The sequence below is a fragment of the Sorex araneus genome, chromosome 6, assembly GCF_027595985.1.
Source record: "Sorex araneus isolate mSorAra2 chromosome 6, mSorAra2.pri, whole genome shotgun sequence".
NCBI lineage: Eukaryota > Metazoa > Chordata > Mammalia > Eulipotyphla > Soricidae > Sorex > Sorex araneus.
In genome coordinates, this window is record NC_073307.1 from 55,841,516 (window position 1) to 55,866,003 (window position 24,488).

Consider the following 24,488-nt stretch of genomic DNA (forward strand, 5'->3'; position numbering starts at 1 on the left):
CTATATGCAGTGTCCTTGCATGGGTCAATGATGAGAAACCCAGGCATTGCTTCTGAAGGAGCTATGCTGATCATAAAGGGTTAGCTCAAGGGTGTCACACTGAGGCCCCAAACAGCAAGGAAAGTGGCAAACAAAACCCCTGAAGGTGAACATGTCTGGTTTGACTCAGAACGTGCAGGATTGATCTTCTGTAAGTTCATCCCTTCAGCAAGCCTGTCCAGGCACGTCCGTGCTGCTAGACATGCACGGGGATCTGCCTCTTTAGCATGCCCAGTCTTACTAGAGAGGACTCAGGCTCTAGACTTCTGAGGACTTGTGTTTCTTTTTGTGTCTTGCAGTTCAAAGGGCCTTGCAGGTTTGGTGCTGCATTCATGGTTTCAGGTGAGTTACCAGGCTGTCTTAGCATGTCCAGACCACAGAGATGACTAACCTCTAAGACAGCCAGACAAGAGGCCATAGCAAGTTCCCGCACTTTGCAAACCTTTGACTGTCTTTGGTGCATGATTTTCACACAGCGGTTCTTGCTGCTTGGGCAAGTTGGTGTAGTCTTTGACTTACGTGGCCTGGATCCATCAAACCATTGACCTGATTGTCTGGATCATTGGCTTACTGATGTTCATGTGTGCAGAGAGATGTTTTGATTTAATTCAACATAGTGTTCAGATGACTAGGCTCACTGAGGGCAAAGTTGTCCTTCACATTGAGTGAGCGAGGTATACAGAACCCTGTTGAGGTCCTGTCCAAAGACAGTGCATGGGGCCTGTTGATACTCATGCTAGTTTTTAGTACCCACACAAAGGTTGATTTAGGCCATATCTCTTTCTGAAGAAGAGCTTTGCTCCCTTGGGCCTAATTCTAACCCAGTAACTGTCCGTACTCTCTCTGGTTTTATATTTTTGTTATTTTGCAGGGGTGTGGTTTATTGGGCCATGCCCACCAAGCTCCCGGTTTCTTCTGACTGTGCACTAAGAAATTATTCCCGACAATACTTGAGGCCGGAGATAAAAGCAGATGAGCTGCATGCAAGAATAGCACCCTACTTTGGGGACTATATATCCAGTCACTCCTGGGTCTCCTCTGATTTGCTTTTCCATAGCATGGCAGTATATTTGGACAGACTGCTCTTCGGGATCCTGCTCACTGAGAGAAGTGGGGTCTTGTCATGGAATGCATTGCACTGTCTTTAATGTCAGTGTTGGTAGAACTGAGGAACTGCAAGATGATGGTTCACACTCAGGCTTGATCATAAAATGATGATCATAAAATTCCTGCTATTGCTCTTTTGTCCAATGGACACTGATATAAAATGTGTCATGGATGAGTAGTGGACATTGTATGATGCTGAGTGCCCCTTGGCATCTGTGTAAGTGATATGAGGAGAGAAGTGAAAGAGAATCCTGGGTTATTGACTAGAAATGAGTGGTTGATGGAGGCTTCCCTGTACATCATGAGTTCAGGGTTTGGAGCTGTCTCATGCCTTCCTGAGGTTCACTCTAGCTCAGGACACAATTTATGGTGTGTCCTGACAGAACATTGTGCGTTCATTGACCTGGCTCATGGTGATATCACCAGTCCTGGGTGCATGCTAAGCATATGACACTTCATGACAGGGCCATGATACATAATAACTGGGATGTCTGTGGTATATCCATATGAGGCTCTGGATGGGGGCAGAATTTTCCCATGTACAGATCCCCTGCATTGGGTAAAGTCACATTTTATCCTTCCTCAGTGTCTTCCAACTGATGGAGGAGTGCTCCAGGAGGGCGGATGGCACAAGGCACAAGGAATGGCAAACTCTATTTCCTTTTGACAGCTATTCTTAGAGGACTGTCTACCGGTTCCAGCCCTTTGAGACCTATTCAGATGCATCCACTGGTCTTTACAACAGGAGCCCTCTCTAATTCAACCTCATAGCCTCCAAATCCAGATCCATCACTGGTAAGCTGTTTCATACAATATGTTCCAAATGCAGCTGTCCTTGCATGGGTCAATGATGAGAAACCCAGGCATTGCTTCTGAAGGAGCTATGCTGATCAAAATGGTTAACTCAAGGGTGTCACACTGAGGCCCAATCCAGCAAGGACAGGTAAAAATTGAAAATGCCACAATGCAGAATCATGTCTAATTTGACCCAGAAACATAATGTGAGGGATAGATCTGCTGTTGGTTCATAGCTTGGCCAAGACTTTCTTGGCCATTCCTTAATTCCAGACATGCACGGGATTTCTGCCTTGTGATTTCTGCCTTCTGTCTTACTGCAGAAGATTCATGCTTAGCCTTTTGTGATCACTTGGGTTTCTTTTTCTGCTTTGAAGTGTGGAAGCTTTACTTGTTTTGGACTTGTGTTTCTTGTATCAGGTGAGTCTCCTGGATTCTTGTTACATGAAGAGACTCAGAGATAAGAGACATTCCCAAGGTCTCCCATGTTGGTAGAGCCTTGATTATTTGGTGGGGTGTGATGCTCTTCACACAGAGACTCTTGCTTTGCAGGCATCTCATGGACATAAACATCTAGAATCTCTCATTCAATCAGACTTACATGTCTGGCCACAGGGAATTGTTCCTTTCATTCTGGGCAAGGAGACTGCCAGGCAGTTGAACAGAGTGCTCAGATGATTAAGTTCCATGCAGCCATGGTCTTTCTCAGACAGTGTGAGGTGGTAGACAAAATTCAGTCTACAGAGGCCCTAATCCAGGAATTATTTGCATGGGACTTCACCTCACCCTTGTTTGGGTCATGACCAGTGCACAGAGGCTGGAGGTTGTGACATGTCGCACACTTTAATAGAAGAGCTGTGCTCCCTTAGTCCTATTTTAAACCCTTATATTTCTCCTTGTTCACCAGTGATTTACCACTTTGGGCTGTTTGCTTCTAGGCATCATGAGTGGGAATGCTTGCCAGACTGCTCTCTGGATCCCTTCTCATGGCATGTAATGTGTGGTGCTCTCCTAAATTTTCTATTTTACACAGTGATCATCAAACTCAGCAGCATTTTAAGTGAGCTTCTTGGCACAAGATGATGTTTGGTGCCCCTGGTAGCCTGTCTGGACCATGTGTAGAGAGCCGTGCATGAAAGGCCCAGTTGGTTTTTGGAAACAAGTATTTTGGGTGATGGGGTCAACATGGTTGGAGAACTGTCTGACTCATCAGCATTTACTCTGATTTAGTCACAGTCACCTAAAAAGATGCTTGTGAGTTCCATGAATCTTAGCTCATGATTGTTTGACCAGTGTCATGGAAACTTGTTGAGTTCGTGACATTCCACTACAGAGCTTTCAGATGTTGCCAGCAAGGATATCTGAAGTGGGATAACTAGGGTACAAAGTATGTGTTCCTGAAGGTGCAGCAGTTCCCTTGCCTTGACCCATGGTTAGGGCTCAGGCACATGTCAATTTCAGTCTCCCAGTATCTCAGTAGAGGTATCTATAGTGAGGTGGCATAGGGAGAGGCTATAGAATATTTTCTTTTCCTATTATCATTTAAACATCAAGTTAGTATCCAGAATGTATTTAACAATAATCATTTACTCATGAAACATAATTGGTAACTGGGACATAATGAGTAACTAGATACAAGAATAGTCAAATGTTCCATTATACCACCCCATAATGGAATAAATACTTACTTATATTTTCTGTCTTAGAAAATCTATTTCACTTGGGGCATAATTTTCTAGGATTATATAGAAAGATATATGTGTATATGTGCATCATTTTGAGAAACACACTTCATGTTAGTTTTATATTGCTAAAAAATATCCCTATGTGTTAGAAAAGGGTTTTCATAGCTACTCCATATTATTTACTTATCCTCTAAATAGAGCACTGTGCCAAATTGCAGACGTATCATTTTTATTTCAAAGAGCTCTACATTTTGAAATGAGCAAAACTGACTAGCATCAAATAACAATAACTGAAAGTAGTAAATACCATGATAATTGCATTTATACTTTGAGTCACAATTTCTTGCTTTTTAAGATTTTCATTTGTTATTTTTCTTGTTTTTTGGTCCGCACTCAGTGGTTTCTAGGACTTGCTCCTGCGATGTGCTCAGGGATTATACTAGCAGTCTCAAGGAACCATGTGAATGCTAGGGATAAAATAGGTCAGCCATCCGCAAGGCAAATGTCCTATTGCTGTACTATCCCTTAGGTCCTTTCTATCACTGTCACTGTCACTGTCATCCCATTGCTTATTGATTTACTCAAGAGGGCACCAGTAACATCTCCATTGTGAGACTTCTGTTTTTTTTTTAATTGAATCACTGTGAGAACAGTTACAAGTCTTTCGGGTTTAAGTCTCAGTCATACAATGATCAAACACCCATCCTTTCACCAGTGCACATGTTCCACCACCAAGAACCCCAGTATACCCCACGTCCCACCCCCCTGCCCTGCTTATGTGGCAGATGATTTTCACTTTACTCTCTCTTTTCTTTGATTACATTCAATTTTTGACAGAAAACCCACTATTATTATTTAGAATGTTCTCCCAACAATCAGACCTGCCGAAAAGGCATCATTTGATAATTTGTTTTCTATTGCTGGTAATGAAGAATATATGATTTTTGGTTTCTGGTATTTTAGTAATTAAGTCCAGAGTGATATCTGCCAGAAGCTGCTGGGTTCTGAAGTTGGTTTGTGTGCCTCTGGTTTCATGGCCATTCAGGAGCGGAGGAGCCATTTGTGGGCAGCTGCTCAAGGTCTCGAATGGGTGGGGAGCAGCACCAGTACTGCCCCCCCATCCCAAGATTTTCCATGCACCCCATCACTGCAAACTTGTACCTCTGTCCAATGGCCTCTGAAAGATGGTGGTCACCATGCCACCGCCGCCAAAAGGATTGGCCGAGGGACAAAATCTTTCCCCTCCCAGGGTGGTATTGGGCCGTAGCTTAGTTCACAGCCTAGAGGCATTTCTGCAAGAAGCCGCTGGTTTCCGAACTTGGTTTGTGTGCCTCTGGGGCTCTCTCTATAGTTTTGGGCATTATATTTTGCTTGGATATTCAACACCACCATTCAAGCCTGCCTTCTAGGGGCAGATGCTAGATCATCTATTTCCCATTGCTCACTTTGTATATCACTTTGTATTTGGAGATATAGTCCTGGTCCTGACATACCAGAGCCATATTTGTAGAAGCTCAGTGTCGCCGGGATCCATCTGGAGAATGCACCTCCTCCATCTGGGACCACCCCAGTGTTATCAACTCGGTTTGGGACCCGGAGCATTCTCCGGTGTTGAGTTGCCTGCAAGCCAGGATTCTTGCTGAGTGCAGCAAGATGGCACCGGGGTCAGGTTGAGGGTGTGCCTTCTGGGTCAGAGGCAGGCTGGAGGCTGGGGTGGAACTTCCCGGTTCCAGTGTCCCCATGCAGTTCAGAAAAATAGTCCTGGTCCCCACATACTGGAACCATATTTGTAGAAGCATAACCGGGATTCCATCTGAAGAAGGCAAGGAGACTGCACCTCCTCCATCTGGAGCACCTGATGTTATCGGCTCAGTTTGGGGCTTAGAGCATTCTCCGGTGTTGCGTTGCCCGCCAGCCAGGATTCTTTACTCAGAATATTTTCTTTTTACCAGTGCATTCATCCTGTATAGGCACTGTCCCCTGGTTCTGTGCTCGCCCAAACCCAGTTGGATGCCTCCTCTGGAATCTACTCCCTGGGACCATCTTCTGTCCACACTTTTAAGATTCTGGGCAGAAGCCTGCTCTGGTAAGCTCAACACAGTGTGTTCCATATGCAGATGTCCTTGCTTGGGTCAATGATGAGAAAGCCAGGCATTGCTTCTGAAGGAGCTATGCTGATTATAAAGGGTTAACTCAAGGGTGTCACACTGAGGCCCAAAACAGCAAGGAAAATGGCAATAAAACCCTACGAGGTGATCATGTCTTGTTTGACCCAGAACGTGCAGAATTGATCTTCTGTCAGTTCATCCCCTCAGCAAGCCTGCACATACATGCTTCAAGATATGCTTAGTGGGTCTGCCTCTTAGCATGTCCAGTCTTACTAGAGAGGACTGAACTTGAACTTGAGCACTGCTGAGCACTTCTGTTCCTTTTTATGTCTTGCAGTGCAAAGGGCCCTGCTGGATTTGGTGCTGCAATCATGCTTTCAGGTGAGTTACCATCTCTCTTCACATGCCCAGATTGCAGATATGACTAGCTTGAAAGATAGACACCCAGACCGCAGGCCATAGTCAGTAGCCCAAACTTTGTAGACCCTTAACTGTCTTTGCTTCATGGTTGTCACAGCAGTACTTGCTATTTGTACAAGTTAATGTAGACTCTGACTTAAGTGGCCTGGATTCATTAATCGATTGCACCTTGTTGTCTGGGTGCATTTACTCACTTTGTGCTTCTGTGCAAGGAGCTATGTCATGCAGCTCAGCATGGTGTTCAGATGATGAGGCTCACTACAGGCAGTATTGTCCTTCAAAGCATTGAGCGAGCAGGGTGTACAGGAGTCTGTCTGCTGAGGTCCTTCCCTGAGTCACAGTTGCATGGGACCTGTTTGATGCCTATGACAGTCTTAGGTCCCGCTCAATGGCAGTTTGATTAGAACTTGGCTATTTCTGCAGAAGAGCTGTGTTTCTTGGGCCTAAATCAAACCTAATAATTTTTTTACCTCAATTAATTTCTTTGTCGTTTATTATTTTGCAGTTGTGTGATTTGTTGGGTCATACATGCCCAGTGATGATCAGGGGTTCCTTCTGGCTGTGTACTCAGAAATTTTTCTTTGCGCTGCTCATGGGATCATATGGAATGCTAGGTTTTCAACCCAGGCCAGCTGTTTGCAGAAAAAGCACCCTACTTTCTGGACTATCTCTCAGTCTCTTCTGAGAGATATGCTATTCCATGGCATGGCAAGGTATTTGGATAGACTACTCTTCCTCTCCTTGCTCACTGAGAGAAACCTGGTCTTGCCTTGGAATGCACTGCATTATCTTTAATGTCAGTGTTGGTGATTCTGGCATAGTGCTAGAGGATGGCGCACAATCAGGCTAGATCATAAAATGGTGATTCCCTACCTTTGCTCTTTTGTCCAATAGACACTGATATCAGTAGTGTCCAGGATGACTGGTGGACATTGTATGATGCTGAGTGCCCCGAGCACATCTGTGAGTGATATGTGGAGTGCAGTTCAGGAGAAGTCTGTGTTAGTACTGGAAATGGGATTTTGTTTGAGGTTTCCCTGTCCATCATGAGTTCAGAATTTGGAACTGTCTTGTACTTTCCTGAGATTTGCTCTGACTCAGAACACAATCCACGGTTGGTGCTACCATGACATTATGAGCACAAGGCCTGGCTCATGCATATCACCTGTGTCATGATCCATGCTAAGTCTATGATACTCTATGACATGATTGTCATGCATGCTGTCACCAGCTGAGATATCTATGTTGGAAAGATTGTGAAGATGCCACATGGTGCTCTTAATGGGTGGGGAAGGTTCCATTGTATGATCCTGATTTGGGTGAAAGCATATGTTGTCTCTCCTCAGTATCTTCCCACTGATGGAATGAGTGTTCCAGGAGTGCAGGGGAGGGCACATGCAAGGTTCACAATATATTTCCTTTTATAGCCATCCTTATGGCAATATCCTTCTGGTCCAGCCCTTCGAGACCTATTTTGATACATCCTCAGGCCTTCACTCCAGGAGCCCTCTCTAATTCAACCTTATAGACTCCAAGTCCAGCTACTCATTGGTAAGCTGTTCCATACAGTATGTTCCAAATGCAGCTGTCCTTGCATGGGTCAATGATGAGAAACCCAGGCATTGCTTCTGAAGGAGCTATGCTGATCATAAAGGGTTAGCTCAAGGGTGTCACACTGAGGCCCAATCCAGCAAGGAAAAGATAAAAAAATGCCACAATGCATGACCATGTCTAGTTTGACCCTGAAAATGGGAGATACATTTCTGTCAGCTTATGCCTTGGCCAATCCTTGCCTGGCCTGTCCTTGATTCTAGGCATGCTCAGGGTTTCTGCCTTGTGAGCAAGTCAATACTTACTGGGGAAGATCCATACCTGGCCTCTTCTGATCACTTGGGTTTCTTTCTCTGTTTTGCAGTGTGAAGGTCATTGCTTGGTTTCAACTTGTGTTCCTAGTCTCAGGTGAGTCACCTGGATTCTTGTCTCATGAAGAGACCCAAAGACAAGAGGCCTTCCCAAGGTCTACCATGTTGTTAGAGTCTTGATTATTTGGTGGGGTGTGATGTTCTTCACACCAAGACTCTTGCTTTGCAGGCATCTCATGGACATAAACATCTAGAATCTCTCATTCAATCAGATTTATATGTCTGGCCACAGGCGATTGTTCCTTTCATTCTGGGCAAGGAGACTGCCAGGCAGTTGAACAGAGTGCTCTGATGATTAAGCTCCATACAGTCATGGTCTCTCTCACACAGTGTGAAGGTGTTACAGAGCTCAGTCTTCAGAGGCCCTAAGCCAGGAACCATTTGCATGGGCCCTCACCCCACCTTTGTTTGGGTCATTTTCTGTGCACAGAGGCTAGAGGTTGTGGCATGTCACATACTTTTTGCAGGAGAGCTTTGCTCCCTTGGTCCTAATTCTAACCCTTATGTTTCTCCTTATTCCTCATGATTTACCACTTTGGACCATTTATTTCTAGGAGTCATGAGTGGGAGGTTTTGTCAGAAAGCTCTCCATGGCAACACATCTAGCATACCTGGGCCTGAATGTCTCAGCACTCTCCTTAGTATTTGTTGAGTTAGTGAACTAAAGTGCTGACTGTCTCTAGCTGGATCAGCCAATATTGCTCTCCTGTATTAGCTGTTTTGTACACAGATATCAAATTCTCCAACATTACTTGAATTCTTGAAAAAGGTGATGCTCAGTGCCAAAGGATCTTTTCTCACAGATGTGTGGAAAGCAGTGTATTAAAAGTTTTATTGGTTCTTAAAAAATGAGTATTATGAGGTATGGGGTCACCATGGTTGAAGAGCTGTCTGCATCATCTGCATTGATTCTGATTCAGGTTGCAGTCAGTGGTTTGTGATGCACAGATGTGGTAGACCCCAAAGGTTTGGCTCATTGTTATGTCACACTTTTATGGAGCATTTGAGTCCATGATGTTCTACTACAGAGAGTTCAGATTTGTGAGCATGGATATCTGAGGGTGGGTATCGTTATGGCATGCCATACTGTGCTTGTGAAGGTTCACAGGTCCTCTTGCTCTGAACTTCTGATTAGGACTTAGGCACATGTTAATCCCTCCTTGGTGTTTTACCTGTATCTGAATAGAGCTATTGAAAGTGAGGTGACACAAATAGAGACCATACAATATTTTCTCCTAATGTGTGCATTTGTCTTGTCTAGGCACAGTGCGCCTGAAAGTGTGCTGTCCAGCAGCCAGCTGGATACCTCCTCTGTAGTCTATTCTCTAGAACACCTCTACTGTCCACATCTTTAAGATCCTGGCCAGTATCCTAGTCTGGTAAGCGCTTCCATGCAGTGTGTTCCATATGCAACTGTCCTTGCATGGGTCAATGATGAGAAACCCAGGCATTGCTTCTGAAGGAGCTATGCTGATCATAAAGGGTTAGCTCAAGGGTGTCACACTGAGGCCCGATACTGCAAGGAAAATGGCAATAAAAACTTCTTAAGGTGAACATGTCTGGTTTGACTCAGAATGTATGGGATTGATCTTCTGTTAGTTCTTCCCTTCCACAAGCCTGTCAGGATGTGTACACATTGCCAGACATACTCAGGGTTCTGCCTCTTTTTGTGTCCAGTCATATTAGAGATGACTTAGTCTTGAGCACTACTGACCACTTGTGTTTCTTTTTGTGTGTTTCAGTGCAAGGGGCTTTGCTGGGTTTTTGCTGCATTCATGTTTTCAGGTGAGTTACTGGGCTCTTTTCACATGCCCAGACCCCAGATATGACTAGCTTATAAAACAGCCAGACAGAAGGCCATAGCCGGTACCTTGAACTTTGAGACCCTTAACTGTCTTTGGTTCATGGTTTTCACATAGTGGCACTTGCTGTCTGTGCAAGTTAGTCTCTGACTTAATCAGCCTGGATCCATCAAGCCCTTGCACCTGGTTGTCTGCATGCTTTGGCTTACTGATATGCATATGTGGAAGGACGTGGGTATAACTATGGCACCTACTTCATGTAGATCAGTTCAGATAGCTAGGCTCAATACAGGCAGTGTTGTCCTAATAGCCTTGTCCGAGTAGGGTTGACAAAGCTCTGTCTGCTGAGATCCTGTCCCAGTGCAAGATACAAGATATAAGAAAACTCAAAACCCTGAACTCGTGATGGACAGGGAAACCTCAAACAAAATCTCATTTCTAGTCACTATACAGACAGTGCCCGAGTCACAGTTGCATGGAACCTGTTTGATGCTCATGAGATTCAGTTTATTTTTCATTAGTGACTCACGTGAGGGTACAGTTAGAGATTTACATATTTTCATGCTTGTGTTTCAGTCATACAATGCTCGGAAACTCATTCCTCCACCAGTGCCCATTCTTCACAACCGATGGTCCCAGTATCCCTCCCACCCCCCAATCCTATACCCCCACCCCACCCCACCTCTGTGGCAAGTAAAGTGTGGTTGGAGAACCCATGAGATTTTTCATCCCACTCAGACGTGGTGAATTAGGGCACGTCTCTTTCTACAGAAGAGCTGTGTTTCCTTGGGACTAATTGAAACCCAATGATTTCCTTGTCCTAGCTGGTTTTCTTTTTTTTTTGTCTGTTTATTATTTATTGGTCTTGAATGATAGCACAGCGAGTAGGGCATTTGCCTTGCACATGGTCGACGTGGATTCAATTCTTCTGCCCCTCTCGGAGAGCCTGGCAAGCTACTGAGAGTATCTCACCTGCACGGCAGAGCCTGGCAAGCTATCTGTGGTGTATTTGATACGCCAAAAACAGTAACAACAAGTCTCACAATGGAGACGTAACTGGTGCCTGCTCAAGCAAATCAATGAGCAAAGTGATCCAGTGATTATTTATTGGTGGTGTCATTTATTTAGTTATGCCCAGTGATGCTCAGGGTTTCCTTCTGTCTGTGTACTCAGAAATTTTTTGGAACTGCTCATGGGATTATATGGAATGCCAGGTTTTGAACCAAGGCCAGCATCTTGCAGGAAAAATGTTCTACTTAATGGACTATCTCTCAGTCCCTCCTGGATCTCCTCTGATGTACTATTCCACAGCATGGCAGGGTATTTGCATAGACTGCTCTTTGGGTCCTTGCTCACCAAGAGAAATTGGGTCTTGCTGTAGCCTGCATTGCACTCTTTAATGCCATGTTGGTGGTGCTGGGGAACTGCATGATAATGGCTGACACTCAAGCTAGATCCCAAAATAGTGATTCCCTACCTTTGCTCTTTTGTCCAGTGGACACTGAAATCACCTGTATCTTGGATACTGGTGGACATTATATGTTGCTGAGTGCCTTGGGCACCTGTGTGAGTGATATTAGAGGGCAGTTCAGGAGAAGCCTGTCTAGTGACTAGAAATGAGATTTTGTTTGAGGCTTCCCTGTCCATCATGAGTTCGGGGTTTTGAGTTTTCTTGTATCTTCCTGAGATTTACTCTGGTTCAGGACACAGTCCATGGTTGGTGCTGCCAGGACATTGTGAACTCATTGGCCTGACCTATGGTGATATCACCAGTTTCATGGGTGCACGACAAGTCCATGACACTGTGACAGGGTTGTCATGCATTCTTTCACTTGCTGGAATTTCTGTACTGGATAGACTGAGGACACGCCATGTGTTACTCTTGATCATGCAGAAGGTTCCTGTGTACTGATCCCATGCTTTGAATGAAGGAACATGTTGTCTCTCCTCACTATCTTCCCACTAACTGAGTTCTCCAAGGGAAAAGTGGGAGGGCACAGGGAAGGGCCACACTCTATTTCCATTAAACAGCTTCTCTTACAGGCACCATCCACCTTGTCCAGCCCTTCTTGACATATTCAGATGCATCCTCTGGCCTTTGCTCCAGGAGCCCTCTCTAATTAAGCCTCATAGTTTCCAAGTCCAGAACCATCACTGATAAGCTGTTCTTTACAACATGTTCCAAATATAGAGGTCCTTACATGAGTCAATGATGAGAAACTCAGACATTGCTTCTGCAGGAGCTCTGCTGATCAAAAGGGTTAACTCAAAGATGTCACACTGAGACCTAACCAACAAGGACATTGTCAAAAAACAAAAACAAAAAATGCCACAACTCATGAGAGAATCTGGTTTTACCCAGAATGGAGGGTTTGATCTTCTGTCAATCCATGCCTTAAACCCTTTCTTGGCCTGCCCTTGATTTCAGACATGCTCAGGGTTTTTACCTTGTGAGTAAGCCCAGTCTTAATGGGAAGATTTAATCTTGGTCACTTCTGATCACTTGGGTTTCTTTCTGTCTTGTATTTTTGAAGGTCTTTGCTTGGTTTTCACCTGTTGTCCTTGTGTCAGGTGAATCATGGGGTTTCTTGTCACATGCAGGGACCCAGAGATAAGAGGCCTCCAAAGGTCTCCTGTGTTGGTTTTCTTGGTTATTTTGGGGTGTGTGATTTTCTTCACACAGCGGCACTTACTTTGCAGGTATGTTCGGGGAAGCTTCTAACTAAAGCAATTGGATCTGTCATTCAATCACATTTACATATCTAACCACATTGGATTACTCCATTGGATTGTCCATTCACTATGGACAAAAAACTTCCACGGAGTTGAACACAGTGCTCAGATTATTAAGCTCTATGCAGCCATGATGTCACTCACATAAAGCGAAGGTGATGGCAGTTTTCTTTCTGCTGAGGGCCTAAGCAGGAATCAGTTGCATACAGCCTCACCCCACCGTTTTTTGGGCCATTATCAGTGCAGAGAGGCTGGAGGTCTTGGCATGTCTCACACTTTTCACAGAAGAGCTGTGCTCCCTTGGTCCTTTTCCAGCCTTTGTTTCCCTTGTTCTCCACTAATTTGCCACTTTGGGCTGTTTGTTTCTGGGCATTGTGAGTGATATGAGTGAGAGTTTGGGCCAGACTGCTCTCTGGACCCCTTCTACTACATGTAGCCTGGCCAATACATGTACTACTGTTACTGTCTTTGACTTAGTCAATAGAGTTAGTGAACTAAAATACTGAATCAGTCTCTGCTGCATTAGCCAGTAACACTCTCCTACATTAGCTGTTTTGCACAGCAAATATCCAACTCACCAGGATTGTAGTGAGCTATTTGGCACTAGGTGATGCTCAGTACTCCTGGGAACTGACTGAATGTGGAAAGAATTGCAGGAAAGGCCTGGTTGATTCTTGGAGATGAGTATTTTGGGGTATGTGGTCACCATTGTTGGAGAGATGTCTGCCTCATCGGCATTTACTCTGATTTAGGTTGCAGTCACTGGTTTGTGATGTACAGATACTGGGATATTTGATGTGGCTATAACTAGGGTACAGCATATTGTGTTGGTAAGGTGCACAGGTGGCCTTTCTCTGATTCCCTGATTTAGGCTCAGGCACATGTTAATCCCTCCTTGGTGTTTCCCAGTGTCTCAGTAGAGGTATCTATAGTGAGGTACTCAGGAAAAGGCTATACATTATTTTCTCCTCATGTGTGCATTCATTCTATCTAGGCACTGTCTCCCTGATACTGTGCTGCCTAGCACACATACTCTGGAGTCTGCTCCTTGGAACCCTCTACTGTCCACAACTTTAAAAACCTGGCCAGCATCTTAGTCGGGTAAGCTCTTCTGTGCAGTGTGTTCCATATGCAGCTCTTTGCATGGGTCAATGATGAGAAACCCAGGCATTGCTTCTGAAGGAGCTATGCTGATCATAAAGGGTTAGCTCAAGGGTGTCACACTGAGGCCCAATACAGTAAGGAAAATGACAATCAAAACCCCTAAAAGTGAACATGTCTTGTTTGACCCAGAACATGTGGGATTGATCTTCTATCAGTTCATCCTTTCATCAATAATGTCAAGGCACATCCATGGTGCCAGACATGTTCAGGGGTCTGTCTCTAGTGTGCCCAGACTCACTAAGAGGACTCAATCTTGCCCACATCTGAGCACTTGTGTTCCTTTTTGTGTCTTGCAGTTCCGAGAGCCTTTCAGGTTTGGTGCTGCACTCATGCTTTCAAGTGAGTTACTGGGCTGACTTCGCATTCCCAGACCTCAGAGATGACTGATCTCTAAGATAGTCAGACAGGAGGCTGTAGTAAGTTGTCTCCACTTTGCAGACTTTTGATTGTGGCTCTTGCTGTTTGTGCAAGTCAATGTAGTCTCTGACTTAAGTGGCCTGAATCCACCAAGAAGTTGCACCTGGTTGTCTGGACACATTGACTCCTTGATCTACATGTGTGCAAGAGGCTTTTTCATGCACTTCAATATAGCGTTCAGATAACTGAAGTCAGTGCTGTTCTCTAAGACGTTGGTGAGAAAGGTGGACAGAGCTCTGTCTGCCAAAGTCTTGTCCATACAGTTGCATGGGGCCTGTTTGATACCATGCAAGTCTTTTTACTTATTTATGTGGTGGGGGGGGGTAGCACTGTAGCACTGTTGTCCTACTGTTCATCAATTTGCCTATCATCAATAGGCACCAGTAACATCTCATTGTGAGACTTGTTGTTACTGTTTTGGGCATATAGAATACACTATGGGTAGCTTGCCAGGCACTGCCATGCAGGCGGAATAGTCTTGGTAGCTTGCCGGGCTCTCCAAGAGGGACAGAGGAATCAAACCTGGGTTGGCAGTGTGCAAGGCAAACACTCTACCCTCTGGGCTATCGCTCCTGCTTTTTGGGGGCTAAATTATTATTGTTGTTGTTATTGAATCATTGTGAGATATAGTTACAAAGCTTTCATGTTTGAGTTTGGGTTATACAATGATTGAACACCCATCCCTCCACCTGTGCACACTTTGTACCACCAATGTCCCCAGTATCCTCCCCCTTCTCAACCCTCCTACTGCCTCTATGGCAGAAAATTTCCCCCATACTCTCTCTCTACTTTTGGGCATTATGGTTTGAAATATAGATACTGAGAGGTTATCATGTTTGGTCCTTTATCTACTTTCAGCACACATCTCCCATTCCAAATGATTCTTCCAACAGTCATTGACTTGGTAATCACTTCTCTATTCCAGCTGCCTTCTCCCCCAGCTCATGAGACTGGCTTCCAACTATGGAGCAATATTCCTGGCCCTTTTGTGTACTATCCTTGGGTGTCAGTCTCATATTATGTTATTTTATATTCCACAAATCAGCGCAGTCATTCTATGCTTGTCCCACTCTATCTGTCTCATTTCACTTAGCATGATACTCTCTGTGACCATCCACTTATAAGCAAATTTCATGACTTCATCTTTTCTAACAGCTGCATAGTATTCAATTCTGTAGATGTACCAATTTCTTGTACATTTTATGTACAACATAAGATGTTGTACATCAAATGTACAACATCTGTACATTTGATGTACAACATAAAAAATTTTAGTTTTTAAAATTTTTTTAATAAATCGCATGAGATACAATCACATATTTACAAACTTTTGTGATTACATTTCAGTCATACAATGATCAAGTACCCATCCCTCCACCAGTGCCATTCTCCAGCACCAATGTTCCCAGTATCCCCCCCACACCCCCTCCCCATCCCCAGCCGCCTCTGTGGCAGGCACATTTCCTTTTACACTCTCCCTCTCTCCTCTTGGGTGTTATGGTTCATAATATGGGTACTAAGTGGCCATAATGTCCGGTCCATAGTCTACTTTCAGCACACATCTCCTATCCTGAGTGAGCCCTCCAAGCATTAATTACTTTGTGTACCAAAGTTTCTTTAACCAGTCGTCTATTCTCAGCACTTGGGTTGTTTCCACATTCTGGCTATTGTGAACAGTGCTTCAATGAACACACAGGTGCAGATGTCATTTCAGCTGTGCTTTTTTGCACCCTCGGGGTATATTCCCCAAAGTTGTATTGCAGGGTCATAGGGAAACTCAATTTCTAATTTTTGAAGGGATGCCCATATTGTTTTCCAAAAATGCTGGACTAGTCGGCATTCCCACCAACAGTGAAAGAATGTCCCTTTCTCCCCACATCCATGCCAATACTGGTTGCTTTTCTTTTGAATGTTTGCCAGTCTCTGTTGTGTGATATGATATCTCATTGTTGTTTAGATTTCCATCTCCCGGATGATTAGCAATGTAGAGCATTTTTCCATGTGCCTTTTGGTCATTTATATTTCTTTTTTGAGGAAGCTTCTGTTTATTTCTTCTCCCCATTTTTTGATGGGGTTGGAGGTTGTCTTGTTTTAAATAGTTTTTAAAATTTAAAATAGTTTTTAAAAACAATTATACTAGTGTCTTATATATCCTCAGATGAGTATTGGTTAAATATTCTTTCCCATTCTGTGGGTTCTCTCTGTATTTTGGTCACTGTTTCTTCTGAAGTGCAGAAGTTTAATTTAATGTAGCCCCATTTGTTTATGTTGGTTTCCACTTGCCTGATCAGTGGTGTTTCATCCTTAAAGATGCTTTTAGCTTCAATGTCATGGAGGGTTCTTCCTATATTTTCTTCCGTGTACCTTATGGGTTCAAGTCTGATATTGAGTTCTTTAATCCACTTTGATCTGACTTTTGTACCTGGCGTTAGACAGAGGTCAGAGTTCATTTTTTTGCAGGTAGCTGTCCAGTTTTCCAGCACCACTTGTTGAGGAGGCTTTCCTTGTTCCACTTTACATTTCTTGCTCTTTTATCATAGATAAGTGATCGTGTATTTTAGTCTGTGACAGAATATTCAACTCTGTTCCATTGGTCTGCAGGTCTGTCTAGTCCAATACCATGCTGTTTTAATTACTACTGCTTTGTAGTACAATTTGAAGTTCTGGAAGGTGATGTCACCCATCTACTTTTTCTCAAGGATTGCATTAGCTATTTGTGGGGGTTTACTGTTGCATATGAATTTCAGGAGTGTTTTGTCCATTTCTTTGAAAAATGTTGTGGGTATCCTGATAGGTCTCCCTATCATAAAATCTGTACAGTGCTTTGGGGAGTATTGTCATTTTGATAATGTTAATCTTCTCTATCCATGAGCAGAGTATGTCTCCATTTCCTATTGTCCTCTTTTATTTCTTTTTTTTTCTTTTGGTTTTTTTTTATTTAATTTATTTATTTTTAATTAGAGAATCACCGTGAGGGTACAGTTACAGATCCATACACTTTTGTGCTCATACTTCCCTCATACAAAGCTCAGGAACCCATCCCTTCACCAGTGCCCATTCTCCACCACCCGTAAACCCAGCGTCCCTCCCACCCTCCCCAATCCCATCTCCCCCCCACCCCACCCTGCCACTGTGGCAAGGCATTCCCTTCTGTTCTCTCTCTCTAATTAGCTGTTGTGGTTTGCAATAAAGGTGTTGAGTGGCCGCTGTTCTCAGTCTCTAGCCCTCATTCAGCCCGCAACTCCCTTCCCCCACATGGCCTTCGACTACAATGTAGTTGGTGATCGCTTCTCTGAGTTGACCTTTCCCCGGAACGTGAGGCCAGCCTCGAAGCCATGGAGTCAACCTCCTGGTACTTATTTCTACAGTTCTTGGGTGTTAGTCTCCCACTCTGTTATTCTATATTCCATAGATGAGTGCAATCTTTCTATGTCTGTCTCTCTCTTTCTGACTCATTTCACTCAGCATGAAACTTTTCATGCCCATCCACTTAACTACAAAATTCTTGACTTCCTTTTTTCTAACAGCTGCATAGTATTCCATTGTATAGATGTACCAAAGTTTCCTCAACCAGTCATCCGTTCTGGGGCATTCGGGTTTTTTCCAGATTCTGGCTATTGTAAACAGTGCTGCGATGAACATACATGTGCAGATGTTGTTTCGATTGTACTTTTTTGCCTCTCTGGGATATATTCCCAGCAGTGGTATTGCTGGGTCAAATGGGAATTCAATATCTAATTTTTTGAGAGTCGTCCAAATTGTTTTCCAGAAGGGCTGAACCAGTCGGCATTCCCACCAGCAGTGAAGAAGGGTCCCTTTCTCCCCACATCCTCTCCAACAGCGGTTGCTTTTGTGTAGTGTTTTGTAATTTTCCTTGTATAGGTCTTTCATCTTATACTTAACCTTTAGTTAAGCTGATTCCGAGGTACTTGATTTTCTGAGGTTTCATTGATCTTTTGGATTGTTTTTTTGGCTTCCATTTCATTAATTTTTGCTCTAGGTTTTATTATGTTTTATTATTATTTATTATTTATTATATTCTGCCTGGGCTGGGCTCCTTATGTTGGTCATTCTCCAAAGTCTTAAGCTGTGAGGTTAGGTTAGTTATGTGTGCTCACTCTTTCTTCTTGCGGAATTCTTGTAGAGCTATTAATATTCCTCTTAACACAGCTTTTGCCATGCCTCATAAGTTCTGGTAACTCACATCTTCATTTTTGTTTCTAGGAATCTTTTGATTTCTTCTTTGATTTCCTTCCCAAGCTACTCGTTGTTTATTAGTGAGCTGTTTAATTTCCAGTACAAATTAAAAATTACAAAAATTAAAAATTAAAAATTACAAACCCCCACAAATTTGATTTGATTTTCTGTTTGTGTGTGTGATTAACTTCTATTTTCAGCATATCATGGTCTGAGAAGATCATTGATATAATCTCTATTTAATTTTATGGAGGTATGTTTTGTGGCCCAGTGTGTGCTCTATCTTGGAGAATGTCCCGTGCACACTTGAAAAGAATGTGTATTCAGCTTTTTGAGGATGAAATGTCCTGTATATATCTACTAAGCCCCTCTCTTCCATTTATTCCCTCAGATAAATTATGTCCTTATTAAGCTTGAGTCTGGTTGATCTATTGAGAGGTGATCAAACGGTGTTGAAATCTCCCACTAGTATTGTGTTGCTATCGATGTCTTTCTTCAAGTCTATGAGTAGTTTCTTAAGTATTTTGCTGGTTCCTCATTAGGTGCAAATACATTTAGGAGTGTAAGTTCTTCCTGATGAAAACAGATCCCTTGATCATTAAGAAATGACCTTCACTGTCTTTTGTGACCTTCTTCAGTCTGAAATCAATGTGGTCTGATAGCAGAATGGCCACCCCAGCTTTTTTGAGTGAGTTTTTGGCCTGTGGAATTGTTTTCCAGCTTTTGACTTTGAATCTGTGTATGTTCTGACTATTCAGATATGTTTCTTGCAGGCAAAAAAGTTTGGGTTCAATTTTCTTATCCGTCCTGCCACTGTCTTTTTTTTTTTTTTTTGCTGTTTGGGTCACACTCGGTGATGCACAGGGGTTACTCCTGACTCATGCACTCAGGAGTTACTCCAGGGGACCATATGGGAATTGAACCCAGGTTGGCTGCACTGTAGCACTATCATCCCATTGTTCATCAATTTGCTCGAGTGAGCACCAGTAACGTTTTCATTTTGAGACTTGTTACTGTTTTTGGCATATGAATATGCCACGGGTAGCTTGCCAGGCTCTGCTGTGTGGATGGGATACCCTCTGTAGCTTGCCAGGCTCTCCAAGAGGAACAGAGGACTCGAACCCAGGTCAGCTGCATGCAAGGCAAATGCCCCACCCGCTGTGCTATAAATATAAACAAAATATATTTGACAACAAACAAACTGCATCCATGGGCTGTGGTTCCTTTAATCTTCCGCATCCTAAACACTCTTTTCCCCAAGGTCGCGTCTTCTGTCCTGGCCATTTATTATCTTCAGGGGACATTTCCTGCTGACCAACACAGGCTGTCCACACCACTACACCAGGAGGGCTCTGTGTCCTACAGCATTTCTTTCCTGGCCTTCATCCTCCTCCTCTCCTAAACTCCTGCATCACTAACCCACTTATCTTTTCTCCTGACGGCATCCACTGCCTGCCGCCTGGCCAATTCAAGCCCATCCTTGACTAGCCATCAGTGGCTTTCCTGTTTCTTTCTGTTTGGGGGCCATACCTGCTGGTGCCCAAGCCTCACCCCCAGATAGCTGTCCACTCAGGGGACCACCTGGACTGCCGGGGATCAGATCTGGGTGGGCCACATGCACAGGAAGAGCCTCTCCCCTCTAATATGGCTCCGGCCCCTGGCTTTATTTCTGTCCTTCAAGCCATCATACAAAAATCCATATATTGATGGCTGGCAATATCTGTGTTGCCTAGAATACATTCATATAACCATCAGTCAGCTTTCCACAGCTGGGAGTGAGCCTCTTTCTAGGTGAGAACTCCCACCTAGCCGTACCACCATTTCATTTCAACTTAAAATGATGAACTGGAACTCGTATGTGGTGCCACCCTATGTTTTCCATCTTAAAACAGAAGCATGTTGAGATTCCTCTACAACCAGTGCTGGTCCCAGGTCCCAGGACCTACCCACCGTTAAGTCTCTGTGACCGGCAGGCCACTGGGACTGAACACGGCTACCCGGACTCTCTCTGGGCACAGAGCCCACCCTTGGCACCCTGGGCCCCATGAAGGTGCTGGGAAGGTGCTGTGAGCCCACAGCTCCAGGGGCGATACCCATCCTTCCCTCACACTCTCCCTCAACTCCCAGTGGCTGCCAACTTTTCTTGGCTTCTAGACATGCACCAGTTCCACCTTCAGAGGCCGGCACCTCCCCACGCGCCTGACTTGCGCACTGCCTGTCCCCTGAGTGGACCCTGGCATCCCTATCCCTAGTCCTCATGCCCTCCTGTCACCATCTCTGCCAAAGAAACAGTCTCAGAAATATCACAGCTTGCCTGAGTCCAGCAGGTCACTCGACAAGGGCTCCCCCCCCAATACTTCCTGGATAGCCTCACACTGTCCGGCTTTTGTTTCAATGGTCGAGACCCCGTGGACCACATGCATGATGATCCCTTTAGCTCTAGCAGGAGCGAGTTCAGACCCACCTGCTGTCTTTCTTCTGGACCAATGCCAACAGTGAGCCACGACTTTTTCTGAAATCAAGATAGACTGAAGTTTTCTAAAATTATCAAATGCGGAGCCGGAGCCATAGCGCAGTGGGGAGGGCATTTGCCTTGCACAGGACCAACTGGGGTTCAATTCCCAGCATCCAATATGGTTCCTGAGCACCGCCAGGAGTAACTCCTGAGTGCAGAGCCAGGAGTAACCCCTGAGCGTCGCCAGGTATGACCCAAAAAGCAAAACAAAACCTCTCAAATGCTGGTTCCTTATCAATTTTTCCCCCTCCCTCTAGTGCTTCCTCATTTATACTATAAATGGGGAGGGGGAAAATTAGAAAGGGTGTTCTCTTTGTTGTAGTTTTGTTTGGGGGCCACACGGGTGATGCTCGGGGGCTACCCCTGGCTCTGCACTCAGGAACTCCTCCCAGCAGGGCTCAGGGACATGTGGGAGGCCGGCATCCAGCCCAGGTCACCTGCTTGCTAGGCACACACAGTCCCGAGACTGCAAGGAACACTTGGGGTCGGCTGGAGGTGGCATACAAGGGGGAGGCGATGCCGGTGAGGGAAGGGAGAATCCAGGCTCCCACGACACACGCTCTAGTGCTCCAGCCCCTCCCCAGCCCCGGCCTATGCCATGCCCACCCCAAGTCTCCCTGTTGTGGAGGACGGGTGGGCATGGAATTGGTCAGCCTCGTGCAGGGCAAGTGCCTACACACACTCTTGGGTCACCCTGACCTCTTTTTGCAGCACTCCTGACACTTCCTGTCACAGCACTCACTACTCCCCTTCCTGGTACCCGCAGCCAAATCTAGAACCTTGGCTATCTACACGGCCAACTCTAGAACCACAGCCATCTACACGGCCAACTCTAGAAGGCAAACTCTAGAAGGCATGCAAGGCAAACGCCCTACCCACTGTGCTATTGCTCCTACCTTCACTCTCTGTCTTTTAATTGGTGTGTTTAGCCCATTGATGTTGAGAGAGATTATTGTTATGGGGTTTTTTGTCCCATCTTTCTGCCGAAGTTTGGTGTTTTTGAAGGACTTGTCTTAAAGTAGTCTGTTTAATTGTTCTTGTAACCATGTATTTTTTTCTTTTTTTAAATAATGTAGGAGTACTGCTATTTATTCAGCCATTGAATAGGCTGATTGAATGGGTATGAGCTCCACATTACTATTGTATTCTATTCTGAATGTTAACTTTATTATATTATTTTATTCTCTGCCCCCACCCCGTTTTTTGATTCACTGTGAGATACAGCTACAAAACTTTCATGTTTGAGCTTCAGTCATATAATCACCAACACCCATCCCTTCACCAGTGCACACCTTCCACCACCAAAATCCCCAGTATTCCACCCCCCCACTGCTCCAACCCTTCTCCTGCTTGTGTAGCAGACAATCTCCCCCATACCCTCTCTCTACTTTGATAAACCATGGTTTTGAGTCTATTAAGTTCCTGAGTTGTTGTTTGTCTGTGAAACTGTGTGTTTTTCCTTCTGATATGAATGAGAACCTAACTGGGTAAAGTATTTTTGATGAAGCATTTATTTCATTGAGTTTCTTCACTATATCCCACCACTGTCTTCGGGCCCTCCCTGAGGGTTTCGTCAGATAAGTTGGCTGTAAATCTTAAGGAGCATCTTAATGCTCCTCTATAGGTGATTTCTTTCCTTGATCTTGATGCTTTCAGAATTTTGTCTCTGTGTAAGGTTTTCGTCATTCTTATCAGGATGTGTCCTGGGTATTTTTATTTGGATTTCTTCTAGCTGGTACCCTTCAGGCCTCCTGAATCTGGTGGTCACATATGCTCTTCAACTCTGGGAATGTCTTAGCAATGATGTTTTTAACAGTTTCTTCTTTGTTAGGGTATTCTTCTTGTTCCTCTAGGACTCCAATGATTCTTATATTATTCCTCTTTACTTCATCCCGATTTTCTCTTCACATCTGTTGGTTCATTTTGAGGCTCTTTCCCATTTTCTGCTGTTGTCTGGAGATTCCCTGCACTTCATCTTGGAGCTCACTGATTCTGTTCTCAGCAGCTTTTAGTCTGCTGCTGAGGCCTTTCACTGAGTTTTTCAATTTACCTACCAGGTTTTTCAGATTTGTCATTTCTGTTTGTAATTTTGTTTGCATTCTCCACATTTCTGCTCTCAAATCCTCTTGCATTTTATTGGCGGTACATTCCATTGTTTCTTTTATCTCCGTATACATCCTCAGTAGCTCCTTCTATATTCCTTGTCAAGAGGTTTTCTAATGCTTCATTAGTGGTTCAGTCTTCTGAGCTAATTTCTTCACTAAACTTGGTGGGTTTCTACGTTGATTTAGCATTATGACCTATGTGGTTTAGACTTTCATGCTCACTGTTATTGTGTTTTTGGTGTAATATTTGAGATGAGGCTAATGAATTATTGGCCTAATGTGGTTTTTCTGTTTGTTTGTTTGTTTGTTTGTTTTTGCTCTTGGGGTCATACCCAGCGATGCATAGGGGTTACTCCTGGCTTTGCACTCAGGAATTACTCATGGAAGTGCTCGGGGGACCATATGGGATGCTGGGAATCGAACCCAGGTCGGCTGCATGCAAGGCAAACGCCCTACCGACTGTACTATCGCTCCAGCCACCTAATGTGTTTTTGATGATCATGCTGCCCTAGTGAAAGTTCCACCAAGAGGTTAATTTATGGTTCTTATGGAATATGAAGGGAAGAATAATTTGTGGCCGTGTTAGCAGCCGTGGCTCTGGACCACCCCCTACTGGGCCTGTACCTGGATAGGGGGAGATTAAGCAAGTCCTTGAAAGTTGGCTTGGCGCAGCCCACCTGTGTTCCTATCCCTTGAAGATTTGGTCTTGGAAGCAGGCTCTTCCCACACCTGGCTGCATGGCTCGGGACATCACCCCCCACCATACAAGTCTTTAGTCCAGCCAGAGGCCTGTCTCTGTCTGCAGAAGAGCTTTGCTCCCTTGTGCCTAGTGCAAACACAGTGATTGTCCTTGCATCAAATGGTTTTATTTTTGTTTGTTTATTACTTGGCTATTGTGTGGTTTATTGGGCATGCCCAGCAATCTCATGGTTTCCTTCTGTATGTGTACTCATAAATTACTCCTTTCAATGCTTATGGGTTTATATGGAATGCCAGGGATTGAACCAGGTCAGATGCATGCAGTAATAGCATCCTACTCTCTAGACTATCTCAATAGTCCCTACTAGATCTCCTCTGATTTACTGTTCCATGCATGGTTGCCAGTCTGTGCTTCTGGTCCCTGCTCACTGAGTGAAACTGAATCTTGCCATGGAGTGCACTGCACTGTCTTTAATGTCAGTGTTGGTGGAACTTGAGAACTGCAAGATACAATCAGGCTAGATCATAAAATGGTGATTACCTAGGTTTGTTCTTTTGTCTAAAGATACTGAAATCAGGACTCCTGTGTCCTGAGACTGGTGGACATTATATGACACTGAGTGCCACTTAGTACGTGTGTGAGGGATAAGTAAAAGGTAGTGAAATAGAAGCCTGAGTCAATGACTGGAAATGAGTGTTTTGGAAGAGACTACCTCATCCATCATGAATTCAGGGTTTGGAGTTGTATTTTATCTTTCTGAGATTCACTTTGGATCAAGA

The 24,488-nt window shown here is 44.3% G+C and overlaps 1 long non-coding RNA gene across 1 annotated transcript in view; it reads left to right on the forward strand.

The window, feature by feature from the left end:
* Positions 1–24,488, forward strand: part of LOC129405538 (uncharacterized) — a 79,173-nt gene that overhangs the window by 12,526 nt on the left and 42,159 nt on the right. Inside the window, exons 8-16 of the long non-coding RNA XR_008630632.1 lie at positions 339–381; positions 1,817–1,941; positions 5,579–5,712; positions 6,072–6,115; positions 8,070–8,113; positions 9,338–9,455; positions 9,819–9,861; positions 13,606–13,712; positions 14,072–14,191. This is a non-coding gene — a long non-coding RNA (uncharacterized LOC129405538). The remainder of the gene's footprint in view (positions 1–338; positions 382–1,816; positions 1,942–5,578; positions 5,713–6,071; positions 6,116–8,069; positions 8,114–9,337; positions 9,456–9,818; positions 9,862–13,605; positions 13,713–14,071; positions 14,192–24,488) is intronic.